Raw genomic sequence first — 23030 nt, forward strand, 5'->3', positions numbered from 1 at the left:
TTAATCATAGGACCTAACAAGATACGCCTAAAATTTCTACCAATCTCTCTCTCTCTCTCTCTCTCTCTCTCTCTCTCTCTCTATATATATATATATATATATATATATAGGTAAAACTCAAAGAAAGTTTAATTACTTTGAAATTTGAATATAATTTTGTGCCATGTGTCTAAATTTATGTGAGAATCACATCATAATTATTCACTTAAGTTTGTGCCATGTGTCCATTTAAGTTTTTAAATCTTTGTGCCAAGTGAGTTAATAAATGCAAAATATTAAGAATCTAATATTAATGAATTATAATTTTTTTTTTCAAAGAACAATCACATATAGTCAATAAAAATCACCACATAACAAAGATCACCACACATTCTATCTTACTAAAATTAGAGAAAAAAATGATCAAAAGTAGTATTAAATTTAGATAAAAATTTTAAATGCGACTAATTACGTTTACTTTTTTTTTTTAAAAATTGACTAATTATTTATATTTTTATGATAACAATTGTATTTAATTTTAAATGTATCCATACGTATTCATATGTTACATGCTATTAAAAAAATAATTTCACTAATTTTTTATAATAAAAATTGTGTTTAATTAAAATGTACCCATGTTTTTGCATGGGTTACATGCTAGTAATTTGTAATTTGAGAGTATACTAACCATAGTTATTAAAGTAAACTAAATATTAACACAATTAGGAGTCAGGTCATTGGTTACTTTTTTTTTTTGAGAAGGGGGTTATTGGGTAACTAGTTAACTAATTGCTCACTAGTCAAATTGCACGGTCAAATAAAAATAAATAACTATAAATATAAGTTTGAGAAATGCTAATAAAAAATCTAAATTGAAAAATTTTGGATGTCTAAATTATTAATTAAAATTATTCTTAAAAAGTATCCACCTAATATAATTTAAGATCAAGGTTTCATAAGTAACAACACTAAAAAAAAAAACATAAAATAAAATAATGTCATGAAATTGTAGCCAAAGTATTTACTAAATAAAATCTTACTGCATTTCTTAAAAAATGTACCTATTTGATTTCTAGATTGACAAGCGAAAAAGTGAATATTTTCTTTTAAAAAAAAACATTTTGCACTTTTTAGAGCATCCACAATGGTGGTGCTAAATTTTTTTTAGCTTTTTATCACCTAAAAGCCACTTTATAAATTTTAATTTACTATTTCATAACTCACTCCATATCAAAATTATTATTTTCGCAACAAAGTTAAACACTATAAATTTATTTATTATTTTTTCTCTCTCTTATTCTTTGTCTCTCTCTTCTCCTTTTCTTCTCCCTCTCTTCAAGCCACCAAATAGGGATGGCAATAAAAGCTCGACCCGCCCCGACCCTAATGGGCCGGATTTTACCTCGATTCGATAAATAATAGGGTCGGATATGGATTTTAACAAAAAACCCGGAATGGGTTTGAGTCGGGTCCGAATTTTATGCATACCCAGCCCGAACCTGACCCATATACATATATAATATATTTTTTAAAAACCCTAGATATAAATACTCCTTTCTCCTATTAGATTTCATTTCCCAAACCCTAACCCTGACCCTCACCTCTCAGCCGCCTCTTTCTCTCTATCTCTCTCTCTCTCTCTCTCTCAAAGGCTCTCACACACTGCCACCGACCACCTACAAACCCTAACCCTCACCTCTCAGACGCCCCCCTCTCTCTCTCACAGAGGCTTTCACACACTGCCACCGACCACCTACTTTTGCTAATCTTCGAACAAACCACAATACAAATCCATATCCTTGCTGTCGTCGTCATCTCTCATCTCTCATTGCTGTTGTCGTAGTCGTTGTCTTCGATTCATTACCAGCATTACACCATCATCTTGATCGCAAATCTGATAGGGAGACTAAAATGGCACCGTCGCAGCATAGAGCCTCTCAACAATCCCATCTCTTCATTACTTCAACTTGCTACCATAATCCATAGACGCCACCGAAATTGCTGTCTCTATAAACGTCCACACATTCACACTTGAAGTCTCTAGAACCGTTCTTGCAATCATCTATATCCATTGTTTTGTCCTCACTTAAAAAAAAAATTATAAATTGTATTTGAAACGAAACAATAACATATTGAAGATTGAAAATAGTTTCTGTTTCTGTTTGTGATTTGTATTTCTGTTTATGTTTGTGATCGAAACAGTTTGTGATTGTGATTTCTATGGTTGTAATTTTTTTTTTTAAAGATTGGACTGGATCGAGCTTCTGAATAGGTGGTAGAAATGGCTGGACGGGGCTCGTGGGGCCTGTAGGGCGAGTCTGGGCCCTGCAAAAAAAATCCTTCTAATAATCAGGCTGGGTCAGGGTCGCGGGTATAAAAAAACCCAGCCCAAACCCGACCTGTTGCCATTCCTACCACCAAACCCATTACCCCAAATCAATTACCACCACCATGCACCATGTCTCTCTCTCTTCTCCCTCTCTTCAACCCACAACCACCATCATGGCACTGCCAAGCCACAACCACCGTCAGGACAGCCTCAAGCTCAACCAAAAAACTAGCAACCAACAGAAAAAAAAAAAAAAAAAACCCAGCAAAGAACCAAAAAAAAAAAAAACAAAAAACAAAAAACCATCAAACCCACTCTAGCAACGACCTACACCAATTGTCCCCAACAACAACTCACATAGATCCTTTGAGTTTGGTTTCGATGGTTCAAGGTTTTGGTGGGGATAGTTCCGGAAAAAACAGTGGGTTTGGGTTGGGGAAGAAAGACAAGTGAAAAGATAAAAGCTAGGGTTTCGGTGGTTGAAGGTTTTGGTAGAAACAATGAGTGTGGTTCATAGATTGAAGCTCTAGTATTGGGTTTGAAAGCTAGGCATGAGTGCTTAGGCAAGAGGGATTGGTAAGAGGGAGAGAGGCCAAGAGGCAGAGGTGAGAAGCTGGGTTGGGTTGTGGAAAGAGAGAAAAGAGAGTTTTTTTTTTTTTTTAATGAAAGAAGATGCAGGATAGAATAATTTATTTTTTATTTTTTTGCATTTGTTGCTACAATACATAGCTATAGATAGTTGTGGACTGGAACTTAAGAGTTAAAAATTTTACATTTACCTCCACTAATATAGCACAATTTTTGTAGTTTGTGGTTCCAAAAATAGAAAATTTTAACAATTTAACACCACCAATACTTGCTCCTAGAGCATTCCCATCAAGAGGTTTAAAAATTTTAGCATTTAGCATCTAAAAAACCAACTTTATAACATTTTACACATTATTTTACAATACACCTAACATTAAAACTTCTATTTTTTTTACCACTTCATATACATATTCTTTTTTAATTATTTTTTATTCTTCTTCTCTATCTCCCTCTCTCTCTCTCTCTGTCTTTCTCAACCCACCACACATACCACAACCACCACAAACCTACCACCCATGCCACAACCAACAACAACCCACCATCACCTCCACCAGCCACATCCACCCACCACCACAAACCACAACAGGGGGGGGGGGGAACCTTCACCAACCACATCCACCGTGTCTCTTTTTCTTTGAAGCAACCCCACCACTTCTCAATCCAAGCAGACCCATACCCACACCCACACCCACCCTTAGCCACCGCCAGCCCAACCACCAAAAGAAAAAACCACCAGCTAGCAGCCACCATAGCTATAACAACTACCACTATCACCACCACCCACAACCACAACCTCCAACCACCAAAATCACAACCAAATCACAAACCCACAACCTCATCACCACCAACAGCTGGAAAAAGAAAAAGAAAAACAACCCAGTATTTGTGCCTCTCTCTTCTCTGAAGCAACACAACCAACAAACTCACCTATTTCTTCTCAACCCAACAAAACCCACATCCACACACCCACTGCTAGCCACCAATAGTCACCACCACTAGGAAAAAAAAAAACCAGCCACCACAATCCACAATCCACTAACCACAAAACCCACTCAACCACCACCATAGCCATAACAACCACTGCCATTGTCACCACCACCCACAACCAACAAAGTCACAACCAAATCTCAAACCCAAACCCACAACCGCATCACTAACAACAATCAGAAAAAGAAAAAGAAAATCCAATCAGAGATTAGACCATCGTCGAAAATTAGAGAGAGAGAGATGTGGGTCAATTTGGGTTTCTAGATTTGGCTATCTCACTATATGTGGGTCAGGTTGATGGAAGTGGTGACTTGATAGAGTGTGTGGTGAAGAAACGGTGGTTGAGAGAGAGAGAGATGTGGGTCGAGTTTCAAAGGAGAGAGCGATAGAGAGAAATTTGAGAGAGAGAGAGATCAGAGAGTGTGAGATTTGAGAGGAGAAAGAGAAGGGGAATTAAAAAATAATAAAAAAGGAGTAGCAACTTGCTATAATAGGGTGTCAATAGTAGCATCTTATTGTAGGAATGTGCTAAAAAATTTTAAGTTTAGCACCATTGATGTAGGGGCTTTTTTAGTGATTTTGTAAAAATAGCTTTTAGCATTTATCACACCATTAGTGTGAATGCTTTAGAGCATCCGCATCAGTGGATGCAAAATTCTCATCTATTTTACACGAAAAAACCTATTTTTTTCTATTTTACACACCCATTTTTACAAAACATTTACATTAGTTTATCTATTCTACACATTTATTCAATAAAATATTCATTTTTTTACAATTTTTTTATTCCCTCCCTTACTGCCCCTCTCTCTCACAGACCCATAGTCCGTCACAACCAACGATCACTCCACACCCTAGTCACCATCATCACCACCCAGCCACCATCACCAACATCATCACCACCCAGCCACCATCATCAAGGAAAACCCACTCAATTCGAAACCCATTCAATCTGAAACCCATTAATCACCCACCGAACTCGAAACCCAGTCAAGCCAAATCATCACCCACCTAATCGGCGGCAAGATCATCAAAACCTACTAATGAAACAAAAAAGCCAAGCCGATCAAGATCAAAACCCACTGACCCACACCCACAATCAACCAAAAAACTATAAAAAAAAAATCAGCAACCAACAGATCGGAGCGAGATCGAGGCCTCCGGCTTGAGCAAGATTGACGCCTAGCAACACCGCCACCTCCTCGTGACGGCCGTCGGCCTCGAGCTCAACCAAAAATGGATCAAAACCCACGAGATTCTAGGCGACAGACCCAACGGAGAACTCCGTTCGTGTTGTGGGCGACGGACTCGTCTGGTAACTCGGCTTGCTCGACCTCATTCTCATGGGCGGCGATGGCGATCGATGGAAGCTAGAGGAAGAAAATTTGATGAGATGAGAGAAAGAGAGAGTTGTGTTGTGCGCTTGAGAGAGAGGGAGGTGAGAGTCAAGTAGAGAGGAGAGAGAAAAAATTATTAAGATATTAAATACACATGCTATAGTACCCGTGTAAATTTACGTGGGTACTATAGCAACGTGCATTTATACACGAGTTTACACCCACTGATGTGGGTGTTTTTTTTCTCAAAATGTGTAAAATTAGTGACTTTTTTTTTTTTTTTTTTTTTTTTTTTCATTTTGCACATTTATGCATCCACTGATGTTGTGGATGCTCTAATTTAGTCTGCATATATCAGCATTCCACTGACGAAAATAGAGGCATTGGCATATAAAAAATTAGTATAGGTAGATAGGGACACGACACTGCAATGCAGTTCACTATTTTTAACTTCTTTCAAGCTTTTAACTCTAGAAATTGGCAAATTGTCTCATTTTAAATACCAAAGAAGTAGAAAACAATACTATAGTGAACTTATAAAGATAAATTTGTTCAGAATTACAAAATCTGTCGGCTAAAATTGACTTATTAGAGTTGCCAAAAACCTATCAAGTTTTACTGGGTTTTAGCAGTTTAATTACATAAATAGTTCAATTAAATAACTGTAAGCAACTTAGGTACCGGTTCACTAGTCCAACCAACCGAGGCAATCAGAGTTTAATAACTTTGATAGTAACAAATAATGTCACATTTACTTTATTTAGTATTTACGAGCAAGGGTGGAGCCTGCCCACCCTAATTTTTATAATTTTGAAGAATATATATAAAATATTAGAACTTGTAAAGTATACATAAGAGTGAAAAGTTTCACATTGAATAATTAAGAAAAAAGTGACTGATTTTTATTTTATTCTTTGATGTAAGAAGAGTAGCTGATTAATATAACATAATTAAGTATTAATTCATAGGCTTAAATTTTTGGGTTAAGAAGTGTTTTTATATGATATATTTACTACTTAATTGAAGTCTCTTCATGTCATTATCTCATACAGATGACGCTAGAAAAAGGCCCAATAAAGAAGTATTGCTAATGGTGCTAGATAAAAACAAATAAATAAAACTAAGGTCTTGTGAAGTTCTTATGTACATGGACATGTACCGTTCCCATGGATGAAAGAGTGGGGTTTGACATGCACTTCTTATGGATGATGTGCTAGTGTTTTTTTTTTTTTTTGGGTGAGATAGTTACAATATAACTGGAATTCACATCACTAGACACCTTCAGTACATTCATTAAAGTTCATAACAATGATTATAATTTATGTTTTCCTATTTTATGTATGTATGTATGTATATTTGTGTGTCTAATTATATATATATATATATATATATATATATATATATATATATATATATATATATTTGTGTTTGTAAAAAAAGAATGAATAGTAAATAAAGGAAAATTATTAGGTACTCCTGAAGTATCATAAATGAGTACTCATTCCTCTCACATAAATGGTGGGTTCCACCATAAATTTGATTAGTGGGATCTACCATTCATGTGAGATAAGGGTACGCATTTATGATATTCCGGAAGTACACAATAATTTCTCGTAAATAAAAACAAAAATTCTTGTTGTATTATCACAAGTCACCCTAAATAAAAATTCTTGGTTCAGCTCATGTTTACAACATTTAAGCTCAAGTTTACAGCATATAGGGAAATAATTTTTAATATACAGAAACCATTTTAGCAAACATATAAAAAATATGTGTCCCAGCAATTCTTGAATGTTTGATAATCTTTGTAAAATTCTTGCAATCAATATATTTCTTGGAGATTTATAGGGGCTTGAGTTGAAGTTGTACACGAGCAAGCCCAGGGGTTTCACCTGGATTAGTGGGCTCATAAAGATTACAATCGAGCCCAGGTCTGGCTCTCTCGTTCATGAGAGAGAGATTCTTAATAAGGCCCAGGAGTGGTTTTCTTGTTAATAACTGCATACATATCAGAAGCTTTTTATATCATTTTAAAAGTGAAATTGTGCATGGAAATGTATTTGGACATATCTATGAAAACTTCTCATTCTTCAAGAAAATAAATGTCTACCACCGTGCACCTTTAGTGCGGTGGTTACTTCACAAGTATAAATGTTTGTGAGGTGTGGGGGGTAAGGGTCGGGTTTTAGATCTCCAGAATGGAGCTTTACACATATATACACTTAGATTAGGCTAGAGTAAAAATTCTATCTTGTATAAAAATAAATAAATAAATGTCTTAAGATAAATATAAATTTGAAAATTAGGGAGTTATATTTTCAAATTATGTAAATTATTTTTCAGACAAATAATGCATTTTGTAGCTTTCAATTGTTTAACGATATGAGTCCTTATTAATGTTGCAAATTTCTTATAAATATATATCACACCAGAACATTGAATTTAATTTTTAAGGCATAAATGCACAATGGTTTCATGTGTGGAAAGAATGATGGTGAGATAGCGAGATAGACTTATTAAAGGACAAGGAGGTCATAATCAATAATTCTTATTTTTTTTAAGAAAAGAAAATTAAAATGGTACATGTGCAGTGGCGGAGCCATGAATATTTTTTAGGGGGGTCAAGCTAAAGAATAAATACAATAAAGTTCTTAAGGAAAAAAATTATTTCATAAATTAACTTTAATTCAACAAAATTGTGCCCTATATTTTTCATTATACTAAAATTATTTATAATTTATTCTAAGCTAAATTATTTACTAATGTGTGTGTATATATATATATTTGAACAATTACTCAAAATCTCATTTTCCCTCTTATACGCAAAGATGATCCCATATTGGTTTAGTATGAATGATTAAGCGTAAACTATTGTACATGATAATTGGACTTTATCATCAAGCGAAAACATCAATTAGTTGTTACTTGTTAGTGTAAACAAGGGCTCAACCTAATTTTCTTATTAGTGTGCAAGAAACTTTACTAATTGAGTTATATATGATCTAATTAACTCAATTGGTAAAGTCTCTTGCATGCTAATTAATAAGGAATCTAGATTGAACCCCTGCTTACACTAACAACTAATTATTATATTTGCCTAATGATAAATTCCAATCATCATAGATTAACACTGTGGGGAGTAAAAAGACCCTGATGGAGATATGGGCCTTTGGGCCGTGCTAAAGAAGGCCGACCTGCTCTTGAGTTTAGAACTTGTTAGTACTACGGGTCGGCCCATACGCCGAGGATCCGAGGATCCAGCTGAGGGTGAATTTCTCTTCGGACGGACACCGGAGAATCTGGGACTTCATGATAAACGTTAGGCAATGACATGGTTAAAACCAGTGGATAAAAGGGGTAAACCCTTGAATGTCCTGGAAGCACCGATGTAAGAGAAACACCAAGGATAAAGGCTGTCACCTCCACATTAAAGACCCTGCACCTACCACCCTGGCCGCATTAATGGGGAAATGACACCTGAACAGTGGAAGGGAAACTTCTGGTTACTATTCAAAGGTACTGAGAAAAGAAATATCTAGGCTAAGGGGGAGTTTGGGGCAACACGTGTACAAAGCATCAAAAAGAAGAGTATTTAAGGAGCAACTTAGAACAGAAATAGGGATCCCCCTTCTTTGTAACCTAAAGGAAAGAGAAAAAGAGAGCGAGAAATAATATAAGAACAGTTCTCGGCTTACGTCCGAGCAGGTTGACTTACAGTATTCCTTGTTGTTTTCAAGTGTTTATAATCCTTGGCTTGTCATTTAATCCTCAAACACTTCTAACTTGGGTTTCAAGCCCACACTCTACAAATTACATTGTTTAAGGCTCATTGGGCCTGAGCCCGTAACTGTTCTTGGGGCCAGGTGCAATTGTGCACTTACAAACACCATAAATTGAAATTCTATGATGTGTGTGTGTGTGTGTGTGTGTATCAGCAAAACTTTGGTATAATACTTAGGTGCTGTTTTTTAGGTTCATTTCTTAAGATTCTGCCATGTGGATTTTTTCTCAAGAGATAAAAATATATTTCTTAGTTAAGTAGCCACATGGCTGAATCTTAAGAGGAAAACCTAAGAAACAATACTTAAAGTACTATACCTAAGTTTTGTACTATATATATATATATATATATATATATATATATATATATATATAGAGTTTAATTTAAGTTTTAGTTGGTGTAACTCTAAGCAATATATTGCAATCTAATAACTTAATATTGAATTCATATTTTGAAAATTGTACCATTGGATTATATATTCTAAACATGCTTGCGAATTTTCATGCCAATCAAATGTTATTTGCTATTCGATCCACAAACTCATCTTTTATGTATTATTTTAAACAATAGAAACTTGAATTTAAATAATTGATTGATGACATAATTATTAATATTTGACCACCTTGAAATTTTGATTACATGTAGAACATACGAATATCATGTAATCCAACGATAATTTTGTCAAAATTCGCATCTAATTAAAAAATATTGAGTGGTTCAACACGAAATCCTGTTCAAGGCTAATTAATTTTGTTATCTATTTTTCCAAGAATTTAAGCATGAAGGCATTCAGCTGTGTCCCCCGTCACTTCCCGCGACTACTCCCTTAAAGGCTGAAGCTAGTGCCTCACTACAAAAAAATCATTCTGTCCCAGCGTTTTTTTCCCGGCGCTTTTAAAAAACGTCGTAATAGATAAGCCTATACCAGCGCTTTTTAAAAACGCTGGTATAGGAAACCCTATTACAGCAACTCAAAACCGGCGCTTTATAAATCGCTGCAATAGGAGACCTATAGCGGCGGTTTTTAAAAACGCTGGTATAGGATGCCCTATTGCAGCGTTTTATAACCGCCGCTATAGGTTAGGGTAATCTTTTTTTTTAATTAATTTAATATTTGAAATTATCCTATCCTAGCGCTTGAAAAGTGCTGGAATAGGGTAACCCTATTCCAGCGCTTCAAAAAGCGCTGGGATAGGGTCACCCCATAAGGGAATGGAGAAAGACCTATCCCAGCACTTTTTGAAGCGCTAGAATAGGGTGACCCTATTCCAGCACTTCAAAGAGCGCTGGGATAGGGTCCCTCCACAAGGGAATGGAGATAGGCCTATCCCAGCACTTTTTGAAGCGCTGGAATAGGGTGACCCTATTCCAGCGCTTCAAAAAGCGCTGGGATAGGGTCCCCCCAGAAGGGAATGGAGACAGGCCTATCCTAGCGCTTTTTGAAGCGCTGGAATAGGGTGACCCTATTCCAGCGCTTCAAAAAGCGCTGGGATAGGGTCCCTCCACAAGGAAATGGAGAGAGGCCTATCCTAGCGCTTTTTGAAGCGCTGGAATAGGGTCAAAAAACGCTGGAATAGGTCCTTCGTACCACTGAAAAAATTTCAGACTTCCCTCTTTTTTTTTTATAGCTTGGCACCACTTTGGCCTCTCATTTTTGGTCTCAGATATTTTCCTTTCACCCACCCCCTCCTTTTCTTCCTCATTTTCATGTTGCTCTCTCTCTCTCTCTCTCTCTCTCTCTCTCTCTCTCTCTCTCTCTCTTGTTTTTCTTGTGCTGCAGCCTCTCCCTTCCTCTCACCCAAATCTTACTCCCTCTTCATCTCTCATGAACAGCCCCGTTAGATCATCCCTCTAGCCACCATATACTCCTTTATTTGTGTCTTTTCCCAACAAGAATTTAAGGTAAAAATCTAAGCTTTTTGCTCAATTTCTTTTATGAAATCCTTTGGGTTTTTCTATTCAATGATTATTATAGTAAATACTTGATGGGTTTTGGTGAATAATGCTAGATTAGAGGGTTAAGATGATTTGGGTAGCAATGGTTTTATTAAAATCCGAAAATTTCATATCATTTGAAGAGTTTTTGCTTTGATAAAAGGTTTTGGTTGATTATTTTCCTAATGGGTATTTGAGGGTTGGTTTGCTAGATCAACTATATGGGTCTTGTTGTTGCATATGTTGATATGAGTTGATTTTTGGAAGTTTTTTCTATGCATTTTAAATGACTTTGGCAAATGTGGGTGTGAGTGAAGTGCTAACTATGAATTTATGCAAGTGAAGTGTGAGTATGTGTTTTTTGCATACCAAGTGTTTGATAAGTTGTTTATATGAGATTTTGGGTTTGATTCCTTGGTTTTAATTCCTTGGCTTTTGAGTTGATTCTTTGGTGGTACATACTAGACACATAAAGGCTTCTCTCTATTTAATTTTAAGCTTTTTGGATAACACTAAGTGGACCAAAAGAATTTTATAATAAGGGCTGACTTGTTGGAAGTTATCTAAAAGTGTGATTAGGATGCTGAGACTTTAGGGAATTTACTTCAAACTTTTGTTGTGTGGTTTAGCTTGTAAGTTCATATGTGCTTTCTTTGACAAGTGTTTTACTTTGGCTAATTTTATCATGGTTTGGTAGTGGCATATGTTGTATCAAGTTGGTACGTGCACATTGTTTGTGGAAGGGAAATTAAAGGCTTTGGTTGTGTTGTAGTCCTATGAGTTTCTTGTATGCTTGTTTGGTTCCCTTTTGGGTAGGGGTACTTGTCAAATTACAAATAAAGTTCTCTTACCTTTTCTTTTGTCAAATTACAAATTATAAACTCTAACTAAAATGGACAACAAATCATTGTTTTTATGTGGTCCAAATCAACTGGCGCCACCACCCAAAGCTATGCATATCAATCCCTGTCTGCGCATCTTAATCGTTGTTGCCCACAACCCCAACTATAATAATTAAATAGTTATATCAAACAATCACAGAAAACTTGGGAACATGTGTTAATTTTGATTTTGATTATGTTCTTGCTAATGGATTTATGAAACTATTTGGCCAAATGTGTTTAAGCAAGCCAAGAAACTGAGGATGCAGGTATGAGTGATGAATTTGTACTTTTTGACCTTATTTATGATATTACTAAGTTCATTTGTATTATTGCTTTTGCTGTATTTCTTCTGCAAGTTTAGTGTGAAGTTTTAAATTGTGAAGGCTTAACTTAAACATCTCTAGGCATAGCATTAGTAACTTCAAAAGTTTCCTCCCTGCTACAGTAGTGATATATATAATTCTTCATTACTTGTTCTATTACAAATCTTTAGAAGGTCGTGTTTTGTAGATCATGGATGTTTGTAAGCAAGCTCATGTACCGGTCCTTAAAATCTTTTCAGCAAAATGCATAGGGAATTTCTCTTTTTTTTTTAACCTTAAACTACAATCTTGTTTTAGTCGTTAAGTTTTACTAATTACTTAGTTTTTATTTGTTGATTATTTTTCAGGAAGAATCGAAAAATTGAAGCTTATTATTGCATTCGATTGTGGTAAGGTCTTCTTATAAGAGTTCTTTCAATGATTTTTGGTAACATCTTGATGTAACTGAGATGTGAAAAGGCTAATGCATTCAGTACTAATAACTAAAAGGTTTTCTGATTTTGGTCCTTTCATTTCATGGCCTATAATGTGGCCGTTTCTTTTATTAGTATGTTTTTAGGTTATGGGTCAAATGTCCTTGTCGCACCATCCTTACTGAGTATCTAGACTTAGCTGCATTATATATATATTCCCCCCTCTTTTTTGCCAATATGGTACATTGTAGGGCAGTTCTGTCAAACTAAAGGCTTACATTCATCTATGTCAGTTCATGTCTGGTTTCTTAGCCAATCATTTCATCCTTCTCTTTCTTTATTCCTTTTAGCTGGACAATTTTTGCAACCATTGTTTATTTTAGTGTGCTAACTATTGATTGAATTTGCCTATGGCCATCTTGTTGCACACTGATGGTGCACTTCTCTTCTCACAAATTAGTTATTTTGGATTACATTCTTTATTTACACGCTACTCATACCTACTTCTTTTGAATAAGTAATATGAAGTTTTATTAGAATGCATAGATACCTCATGCATACTAGATTACAAAAGGATTCTTGAATGAATTATAATCTAAGATTTAAGAAATCAATAAAGTCTTAAGATGGAGGAGTGGATAAAAGCACTAGACCACTACTACAGGGTCCACAAGAAATAATTAATGTACTTATCAAAAAAGAAAAAGAAAGAAGGCTTAATACTATTTTTGTTTGAGTTGTTGAGGTCTGGAATAAGAATGGTAAAATTGATATTTGTATGTATTTAATTTGATGCCCTTTTTCTATTTAATCATCATGTGTATATTTTTATCAGCCATTGAGTTTATTTTTATATGTTGTTGTCAGCTACTTTATTATGAAATAAATGCCTAAATGTTAGTTGCAATCAGTTCTTTATTATTTGGCATCAAAATTAAGTATTTAGTTGAAATGGAACCATTTTCTGCTAAATGACTTAATCCATGGTTTTTTTTATTTTTTATTTTTTATTTTTTATAAAATGTATTGATTTACTAATTTTTATTTTGTCAAATCAAATCTAGCTAAAATCAAAGAGTGGGATTGGTGCAATGTGGTAACATGTCATATGGATTGGTATAATCTATTTGCTCATTTCTTTACTTTTAATAGAAGAAGAATGATCATGCATCCTTGAGGCAAGTCATTTCGTGCATTTATCTTTTGATTTTTGACAAGTTAAATTTATTCTAGAGAAAAAAAGTAAAGCCACAAATCGTCAGGGGTCCACAAATCATTTTGTTACTCCTTTTTGAATCAAGAAAGCCTTTAACCATAAGATATGCATTAATCTTTCCACTCAGTTTGGTTGATAATTTTATTTTGCTTTGCCATTTTGTTTTTTATTAAAATAAAAAACAACTCAATTCCAATTGTTGGATTTGTTATTGCCAGATTAAACATTTAGTGGTTGCTGCAATAGTATTGAAGGGTCTTGGAGTTCTTCTTTTCATCTTTGGCATCTCCCTTGGAGCAAAGCAAGGTAGCAACTAGTAAGTTAACCTCTCATTCTCTGACTACGTATGATTAAATTATTAAATAGCTCATGTCTACTTGTGGAACAAATGCAAACCAGCAAAAATATTGGAGCTTATCTTTTGGTTTGTATATCTTTGCACACCTCTCCCTATTTTAGTTTATAGTTTGTTCTCTCGGTGTGCTTAGTTTAGTAGTGTCTTCTCCTTTACATGATTTTGGACGTGAAGTCACCTAATTTACGTCATTTAAGTTATCTTAGTAGTCTATAATTTAGACTTAGATTTTGCAGGATTAGCAGCTTGCTCTAAGTTTGACTTCCTCTTTCCCTGAGCAAACAAGTGAATTGCTAAAGGGTGAGTAAAATTTGTTTCATGATACCCTACTAGTCTATAATTATATGTTAAAAATTCTGTTGTGGTGGATTGTTGGCTTGGAGCAAGCGGGTGGCTTGCATGGTGATATAAGGTGGTCTACTTTTCATTATTGGGAGTGTTGATTGTCTTGTGAATGTTGTGATATTATTGTTCAACTATGTGTGAATTTATTTTATCAACTATTAGTAAATTCAAATATTCTGCTGTGGTGGGTTGCTGATTTGGAGCAAGCGGGTGGCTTGCATGGAGATATAAGGCGATGTATTTTATATTGGGAGTGTTGATTGTGTTTTCCCTATTGTGCTATAATTATTGGTGATGAACTTGGTCATTCTAACTGGAATTTCTTTAATAATTCCATCTTTTATGTGATCATCTAAGTTTACTTTTTATCTATTGCTGGTTGAGTAATACTCATGCATTGGTGTATTCAGTGATTAGCCCTAGGCAGACCAAGTATGAATCTAACTTGACTTAAACTTATATTTTTTAGTTTCGTGAACACTAGGTTCCTAGGTGATTGGAGTGGTCTAGTTGTAAACTTAGCCCCCAAACACAAAGGCCTCCATATTTCTTACTATCTTTGCCTCACCAACTTAATCCCTTCTACTCTCTTTCAATGGGAAAATTAACTTTTAACACATAGTTTTTAAGTACTTTATTTCCTAATTGCACATGCAAATGGCAGTCACAAGTAGGCTTAAAATAAATAGAAGAGGGGAAAATTTGCAAACCAAATCTTGGAAGAGACTGTCAAATGATTTTAATGTCATTATTTTTTAAGACATGTTTATTATTTGCAAGTGATTATAAAATGGGATACAGATGAATTTCCCATTGTTGATATTTCCATTCTCAAATGTACTTAGAGAAAGGCTTCAACTACTTACCTAACCTGAGTTGTTCACATCTTTCTTTCCTTTTTCTTATTTGTCATTTGATTTTCTTGTTATTTTCTCTTTTGGGCTGTTCTGAATTCTGATTGAAAGTAGGATTTTTCAGCATGAAGATCCCTATAGATTCTCTTAGTAAGATTCATAGTAGTGAGTAATGGTCAGTTCACTTTTGCAGGAGTGACAGCTTGTTTGAAGTTTACCTTCTTCTTTCCGTGGTCAAACACCGGGATTGTTAAAGGATGAGTAGATCTGCTTCTTAATTCCCTTAAATTGTAAAATAATGTGTCTACATTACTGCCGTGGTGGGTTGTTGTTTTGGAGCAAGCGAGTGGCTTGCATGGAGAGAAAAGGTGGAGTATTTTCTATTAGGAGTGTTGTTTGTTTTTTGACTTACATTTTTGAAACTCAATGTGCAATGGTGAAATCGTAGTGTAGGTGCGCCTCATAACATTCTAGACACTTGGGATGTATTATTTTATGTATAACATTCTAGACATTTGGGATGTAATTATTGATATGGTGTAATTAAATATATTTTGTTTCTTGGTTTAATGTGCTATGGCATTCTCTATTGGAAAATATAAATTGTGGCTCATTACAATTGCTATAAAATAGGTATTGGAAAATATGTATTTTAGGTACATTACAGGTGCTAATTTTTTTTTTTAAAAAAAGGACCTATACCAGCGCTTTTGAAAGTGCTGGCATAGGTCCTTTTAAATTTTCGTCATTCAAGACCTATCCCAGCGCTTTTGGGAACGCTAGAATAGGCATAGCCAATGCCAGCGCTTTCATAAGCGCTGGTATAGGTCTTTTCAATTATATTCATTCATGACCTATACCAGCGCTTTTGAAAGCGCTGGCATAGGTAGTACCTATTCCAGCGCTCCCAAAAGCGCTGGTATAGGTCTTGAATGCATATAATTTAAAAGGCCTATACCAGCGCTTTCAAAAGCGCTGGGATAGGGCGTATGCCTTTTTCGGCGCTTTTGAAAAACGCTGGTATAGATCCAACGACCCTATACCGACTATCACTGCGCGGCGGTTTGAAGCGCCGGGAAAAAAAACGCCGGGATAGGCATTTTGACTCTATCCCAGCGCTTTTTGGGGCTATCCTAGCGGTTTTGAAAACGCTGGGATAGCCCCATTTTTTTGTAGTGCCTGGTCCGTCCAAAAGGAACGAGTATGCCCGCCATGTTACATTGAACCACTTAAGTCATCTTTCTTAGACCTGGAGACAGATGACTTGGGCTACCTTGATTTTCTACCCTTAATTAGTTGACACCGCTGAACTCATGATCAATCGATTTTGCTTTTGAATATTTCTTGCAAGATGGAATTAAGGAAGGTGATGTTGGACTGGAGTGTACTTAGATTATTCAAAAATTTCAGTCTGCGTTTAGGCAGTGGTAGAGAGCCTTAAAAATGTTTTTCATTTCTTCTTGGAACAATTATTAGCTTATGTTTACTATTGATATAAATTTTTCACAATTGTACACATACGTATTAACAATGTGTTGGTGCAAACAATATCAGTATCACGTGAACAATAGAATTACATGCTCATTTTGCGCAGATACTATAGTTGCAGTATAGAAAACCACTGCAATATGTAAGTTATAGTGGCGTTGGGATGACTGCCACAATAGGTACTCCTTTTTGCAGCGCTTTTTCTTAGTTATAGTGACCGGTTGGACTGCCGCAATAAACCTTTAAATTTCCCAGCCCCAAAATTTCCCTCTGTTTTTTTCGGTGTCCCACTTATTAGGTTTTCACTTTTCACTTTTCTCGCTTATCATTTTGCGCAATAGACCTTCTCTCCAAACTCTCACTCTCTCCAAACTCTCACTTCAACCAAGCTTCTGCCGTCAACTCCATCTCTGCTGCCGCCGCCTTGCGTCCTCGCTGTCACATTATCTCTCCCACCAAAGGTTTTAATCCGAGCAAACCCACTCGCTGGAGACTAACCCACTCGCACATGGTAAGTTTCATTCCAATCTGTAAGTTTTTTTAATTTTTATTTTTTTAATTTTATTTTTGCTAATTGATCGTCGGAGACTAACCCATTCATTGTGCAAGGAATGTTCTTCTTGGACCATTCCCAACCCAACCTGACCCGCCTCATTCCCTTTCCATTCCCGTACCTTCCCTAGGGTTCCATATCCATCTCCATCTCCTCATCTCCCAATCCAAAGGTACTCTCCCTCTCTCTTTGATTCAACCATTTTTGTTGCCTTTGATTTATGATTATGCATGTGAACATATATATATATATATATATATATATATATATATATATATATATATATATATATATATCAATTACTACTTCCTGTTTAGTTTTCGAGAAAACAAGAAAAGAAAGAGAAACTTGTAGATCTTTAATTGCTCTGTTGCTATTAAACCTTTGATTTTAAAAAGTCTTAGTTGTAATCTTTTCTATCTTTTCATCTTTCTTGCCGTATAATCGTGTGTCATGATCATTGGTAACTGAATCGAAATCGTAAAGTTGTGGCTGTGGCTGTGGCTGTGAGCTCTTGCATAAACTTTATTGTCTATGTGGCTTAGAGAACTTACAACCCCCCCCCCCCCCCCCCCCCCCCAAACAAAGAAAAATCTGGTCTGGTTAATACAATAGTCTATTCTGGTTATCATTCCATCTTTACGTACCAACTATACATAGTTATGTGCACTTTTAAGGAGTCAGTAAGAAGCAAAGTTGGAATAGCAAGGGTCACTGTTTTAGTATGACTCCATAAGAATGATTATAGGCGTTAAATATCAAGTATAGCTACTCACAAACCACAAATTTCAAAGCATAAGGCAAACTAAAGCAATGAGTGTCTTATAAATAGCAAGTGGTCTTCAATGCCCTCAATTTTTAGTTGACAAAATCCCCACAGAAATACAATGACCAACTTGCCTAAATTTAATGATTTCAAGTTGTCCAAATTATTGGGAAAAGAAATCAAGGAAATTGAAAAGACCAAGCTAATAAACTTTTTCAACATTTTAAATATTACTAATTTGGGTTGTATTCTGATAAATGAATAAGATACACAACTTTAAAGGAACACATAAGTTCTCCAAAGTAAAGCCTATTCCAAAGCATAAGGCACACTAAAGCAATGAGTTAATGTCATTCATTTATGTGCTAAATTAGTTCTTGTATAATACAACGAATATAATAATAACAAATCCTATTTATGTTGACATATAGATGCTGTAGAATTTATGCACTATGTATAACGCACAGTACATATTTCCAATACCTGATAAGCATATATTGCATGTCTTAATTACAAGATATGTTCTCACCATGCATTATCTTTCATTGATTTAGCTTCATATGTCAACCCTGAAAGATCTGAAATCTTTTTACCTGAATTGACCTTGTTATTATAAGCTTCTCTAGAAAATTATAATTGCATTTAATTTATTTCTTTATTGGTAAGTTACATGCACATAGTGAGTCTTGAACCTATAGCCTCACTTTCCACCTAATACTTGCAAGGAAATGAGGTGCTAATTGAGCTAGATGTCAATGGTAATTATAGTTGCATTAAATTACATGGAAAGGCTAGGACATATCTCACATAGACACAAATATTGTACTTACAAAATCATTAGAAAAGAAAAGAATCAAGCGATTCTTAGAACTTCAATGCTGTATCTGACTCTTCTAAGATTTCAGTAGCTTAGATTATATTTGTATCAGCCCTTTTTTCTCTCATTTACATCATAGTACAATATTGTTATCATAAGTCATCATCCTATCTTAGTTCTAGTTCTATACCACCACTTGCCTGACCTTGCTGCGCATTTTGTAGCACCAAATGAATCGGGTGCTAAAGCACCAAGCCTAAAGGGACCAGATTTTCTAGACTTACTAGATCATTCAAGAAACTAATATATCGTTTATTTTGAAAAATATATCTTCAAGAGACCACAGTCTAGCCCTATTTTCAATATTCCTATCAGGTTTGGGTTCTAAATTTATTATCAATATTCCTTTCTTTTTCAAATTTAATTGTTACTTGGATGATTGAGAATTTTTTTTCTATAAGTTTCAACTTAAATGTGGATGTGAAATCAGCGATCAGATTGAAGGATTCAATTTTGGAAGCTCTTTATCACCTACTGAGCAGGCTTGGGTTCAAGGTTTAATCTCTCTATTCTAATGTTATTCAAATTTTCAAATTTGATTGTTACTTGGATCAATTTTTGTTTGATAATTGATTGATTATTTTTAGAAAATGTCACTCCTGTGAATATACTTCATTAGTGTGTATTTTGATATGGGAAAGAGAGTTACTTAGGATATGGGAAAGAGAATTCCTACTGAGCTCCACCCACTTCTTGTTTGCATATAAAAAAGAAGCATAGTACTTAAACCCAAAAAAAGAAAAGCAGAATTGCCCCCCCCCCCCTTTCCTTCTCTTTTTTCTCTTTTAATGTTGACAAGAAATTAATTTATCTATTTGATTATAGCATGGTTAACTCATACTCATACTATGATAAAGATTGGTATTCTTCTGGAGTTTGTGATGACAAAAATTTGCAATGACAGATTAAGAAGGCGATATTATAAGCAGAAAACACTGTGAAAGAGTTCGTATTTGGAGCAAAGAAGTAACTTCAAGAGAACCAAATGGTGAAGCTGGGATCCAACACTGGAAAGGAAAATCCTTAATTGATGGGTAGTTCACTTTGTATAGGAATATCATGGACTTGAGTAAGGTTTTTACAACCTGTGTTGAATTTTTGAAAGTTGGAATGTGGAATGTGTATTGAAATATATATACTGAGGAGAGTTAAAGTAGGAACATAATCTAGTATTCTATTTAAAAAGTTTTGTTCCTTCTTCAATAGGATCATCAAAACTACTTATTAATCAGTGTGGAGTTCATTATAGAGTTCTGTTGATAATGACTATATATGTGCAGAGTAGCAATATAGATAGTACTAATTGCTGGCAAAGTAATTGAAGTTGGTGAAAAAATTAAGCTACTCTCTCTCTCTCTCTGGTTGTGGTGGGTTGTTGAATTGGGACAAACAGGTGGCTTGCATGGAGTAATAAGGTGGTTTTAGTTGATATTGGGAGTGTTGATTGTTTTTTGTAATATTGGATGATTCTTGTTGAGTTGTTTTTATTTGATTAGTTCATTTTAGACTATTGCTAATAATGATGTTATAGATACCAAATGTATTGATAACTTCTCTATGCATTTAAATTCATTTTTTTCTTAGGAACATAGTTGAAAGTGAATGATTAAAGATGATTTGTTTCTTAAATTAAAGTGAAATTGTGTAAATGAAATGTGTGTTAACTCTTGCTTTGTGCTTTCATAAAATCACATTATAGGTATTTCTTGTAAACCACTTTATAGCAATGGATAGGAGTTGGATGAAAATTACGAATAGAAGGTCGTGAGAATATTTAGATGGAGTCCAAAAATTTCTAAATTTTGCATCTAACCATGCACACTCGGATGGAACGATTTCATGTCTGTGTAGAAAATGTGTGCATACAAATTCGTGGCCAATAGATGTCATACAGGCTCACTTAGTGTCAAAAGGGAGTTATAGGGGTTATAACCCTTGGGTTTTTAATGGGGAATCATCATTTACACAGACTTCTTCTGAAATTCCTAATAGTCATGTCCAAGAAAACTCAATAGAGTATGTCAATCTTTGTGACATGTTGCATGACATGTTCCCCATATAAGATATAGCATCTGGACCAATGGAAGAAGTCCCTATTGTGCAACAACCCCCAAAAGACCCTGTAGAAGGTCCTAATTAATAAGCCAAACACGTATTGACCCCTTATGATAAATCAACCAATTAATTAGGCAAGTGAATTAATTAGGTTCAATTACATGCAATAAGCGTGGTAGCACAAACAAATAATCAAATAACTAAATATGTAGTGAAAATTAAATGACACGGTGATTTGTTTACGAATGGGGAAAACCTACATGGCAAAAACCCCGTCATGTGATTTTAAGGTCACCACTCCCGAGAATCCACTATTATCAAAACAAGCGGTTACAAGTAAAAGAATCTCGGTACCTTATACCAACCTACAGTTGAACCATTACCCCAATATACAATTGGACTTGTTCTATAGTGACAATCTCTCATTTTCAATACATGGCTCCCAGTACGTGACTAACCAATATATGCGCGGCTCCCAATACATGACTTGATCACCAACTTGAGAAGGATGTTGGCTACAAAGTTCTTCAGTTCATCACACAATGAAGATCATGAAGTTGCTTGGTCACAAAACCCTATGGTGAACAAACACAACAGCTTCTTCAAAATGAACTAGGGCAAATATTGTCTTCAGTCACAATTTGCATGAACAAGGCTTTGCCCAATACTTGGGCAACCTAGACCGCCCTTAAAATAATCTTTATATATGTTTAGGGTTGTGAGAAAAGAAAGCTCAAACACATACTCACGGATTGGATGAAAACCAGTCTTGAAAAACTGAGTTTCATAAATCTCGACAGATACCCTAGTTGTCGATCTGCTGTCAAGCCTCGGGTTGAACAGCTCTTTTAAACCTCGATTGATACTAGCTTTCAAGCTAGCTGTCGAGATTTAATAAATAACACTTCTTCACTTGATTCTTGGACAGACTTGCATGGCTCTAACACTTGAACTTGAAACCTTGTTTCTTAAAGTATTAAATACATCCTAGTTCTACCAAAATACAAGTAAAATACGTTTTGTCAAAGGATTAGCCGATTACATAAAATGTTGACATATATTCTTAACATCAACCACATATGTCCTAACACTAATGAAGATGCACTTCGGTTTATGAAATTGCTTAAAGATGCTAATCAACATTGTTATGGAGGTTGTAAGCATTTTAGCAAATTGTCACTCATTGTGCATTTGTACCATATGAAGTGTCTTAATGGTTGAACCAACAAATCATTTACCATGTTACTGCAATTTTTGCTTGATTTTATTCCTTCAAATGCTAAATTGCCACACGATTATTATGAGGCTAAGAAGATTATTAAGGATTTGGGCTTGAGCTATGAGAAGATTCATGTTTGTCCTAAATATTGTATTTTATATTGGAAGGAGAATCCCAACCTTGAAGCTTGTCCAAATTGTAACCGTTCAAGATGGGAAGTAATGAGTCTAAAGGTCAACAAAGTACTAATGCTTCCTCCAAGAAAAGAAAGAAAAAAGCTGCAAAGATCCTATAGCGGTTTCCCTTAAAGCCAAGATTGCAACAACTATTTATGTCTCTTGAAACAGCCAATCATATGAAGTGGCATGCCAATGGTTGTGTGAATGACGGGTAGCTGAGGCATCCTGCTGATTCTAAAGCTTGGAAATCATTTGACTCTAAGTACATAGAGTTCTCATCCGAGCCACATAATGTGAGGTAAGGATTAGCAGTCGATGGATTCAACCCATGAAATATGAGTAGTACTCATAGTACATGGCCTGTCATTTTGATCCCATACAATCTCCCTCCATGGATGTGCATGAAAAGGTCTTCTTTCATGCTATCATTATTGATTCCCAGTCCAACCTCGCTTAAGGATGTTATAGACGTGTACTTACAACCCCTAGTAAAAGAACTGAAGGAGTTATGGGATGTTGGAGTAGAAACGTTTAATGTGTCTTTCAAAAAATCATTCCAAATACATG

This window comes from Castanea sativa, chromosome 6, assembly GCF_040712315.1.
Source record: "Castanea sativa cultivar Marrone di Chiusa Pesio chromosome 6, ASM4071231v1".
Taxonomy (NCBI): Eukaryota; Viridiplantae; Streptophyta; class Magnoliopsida; order Fagales; family Fagaceae; genus Castanea; species Castanea sativa.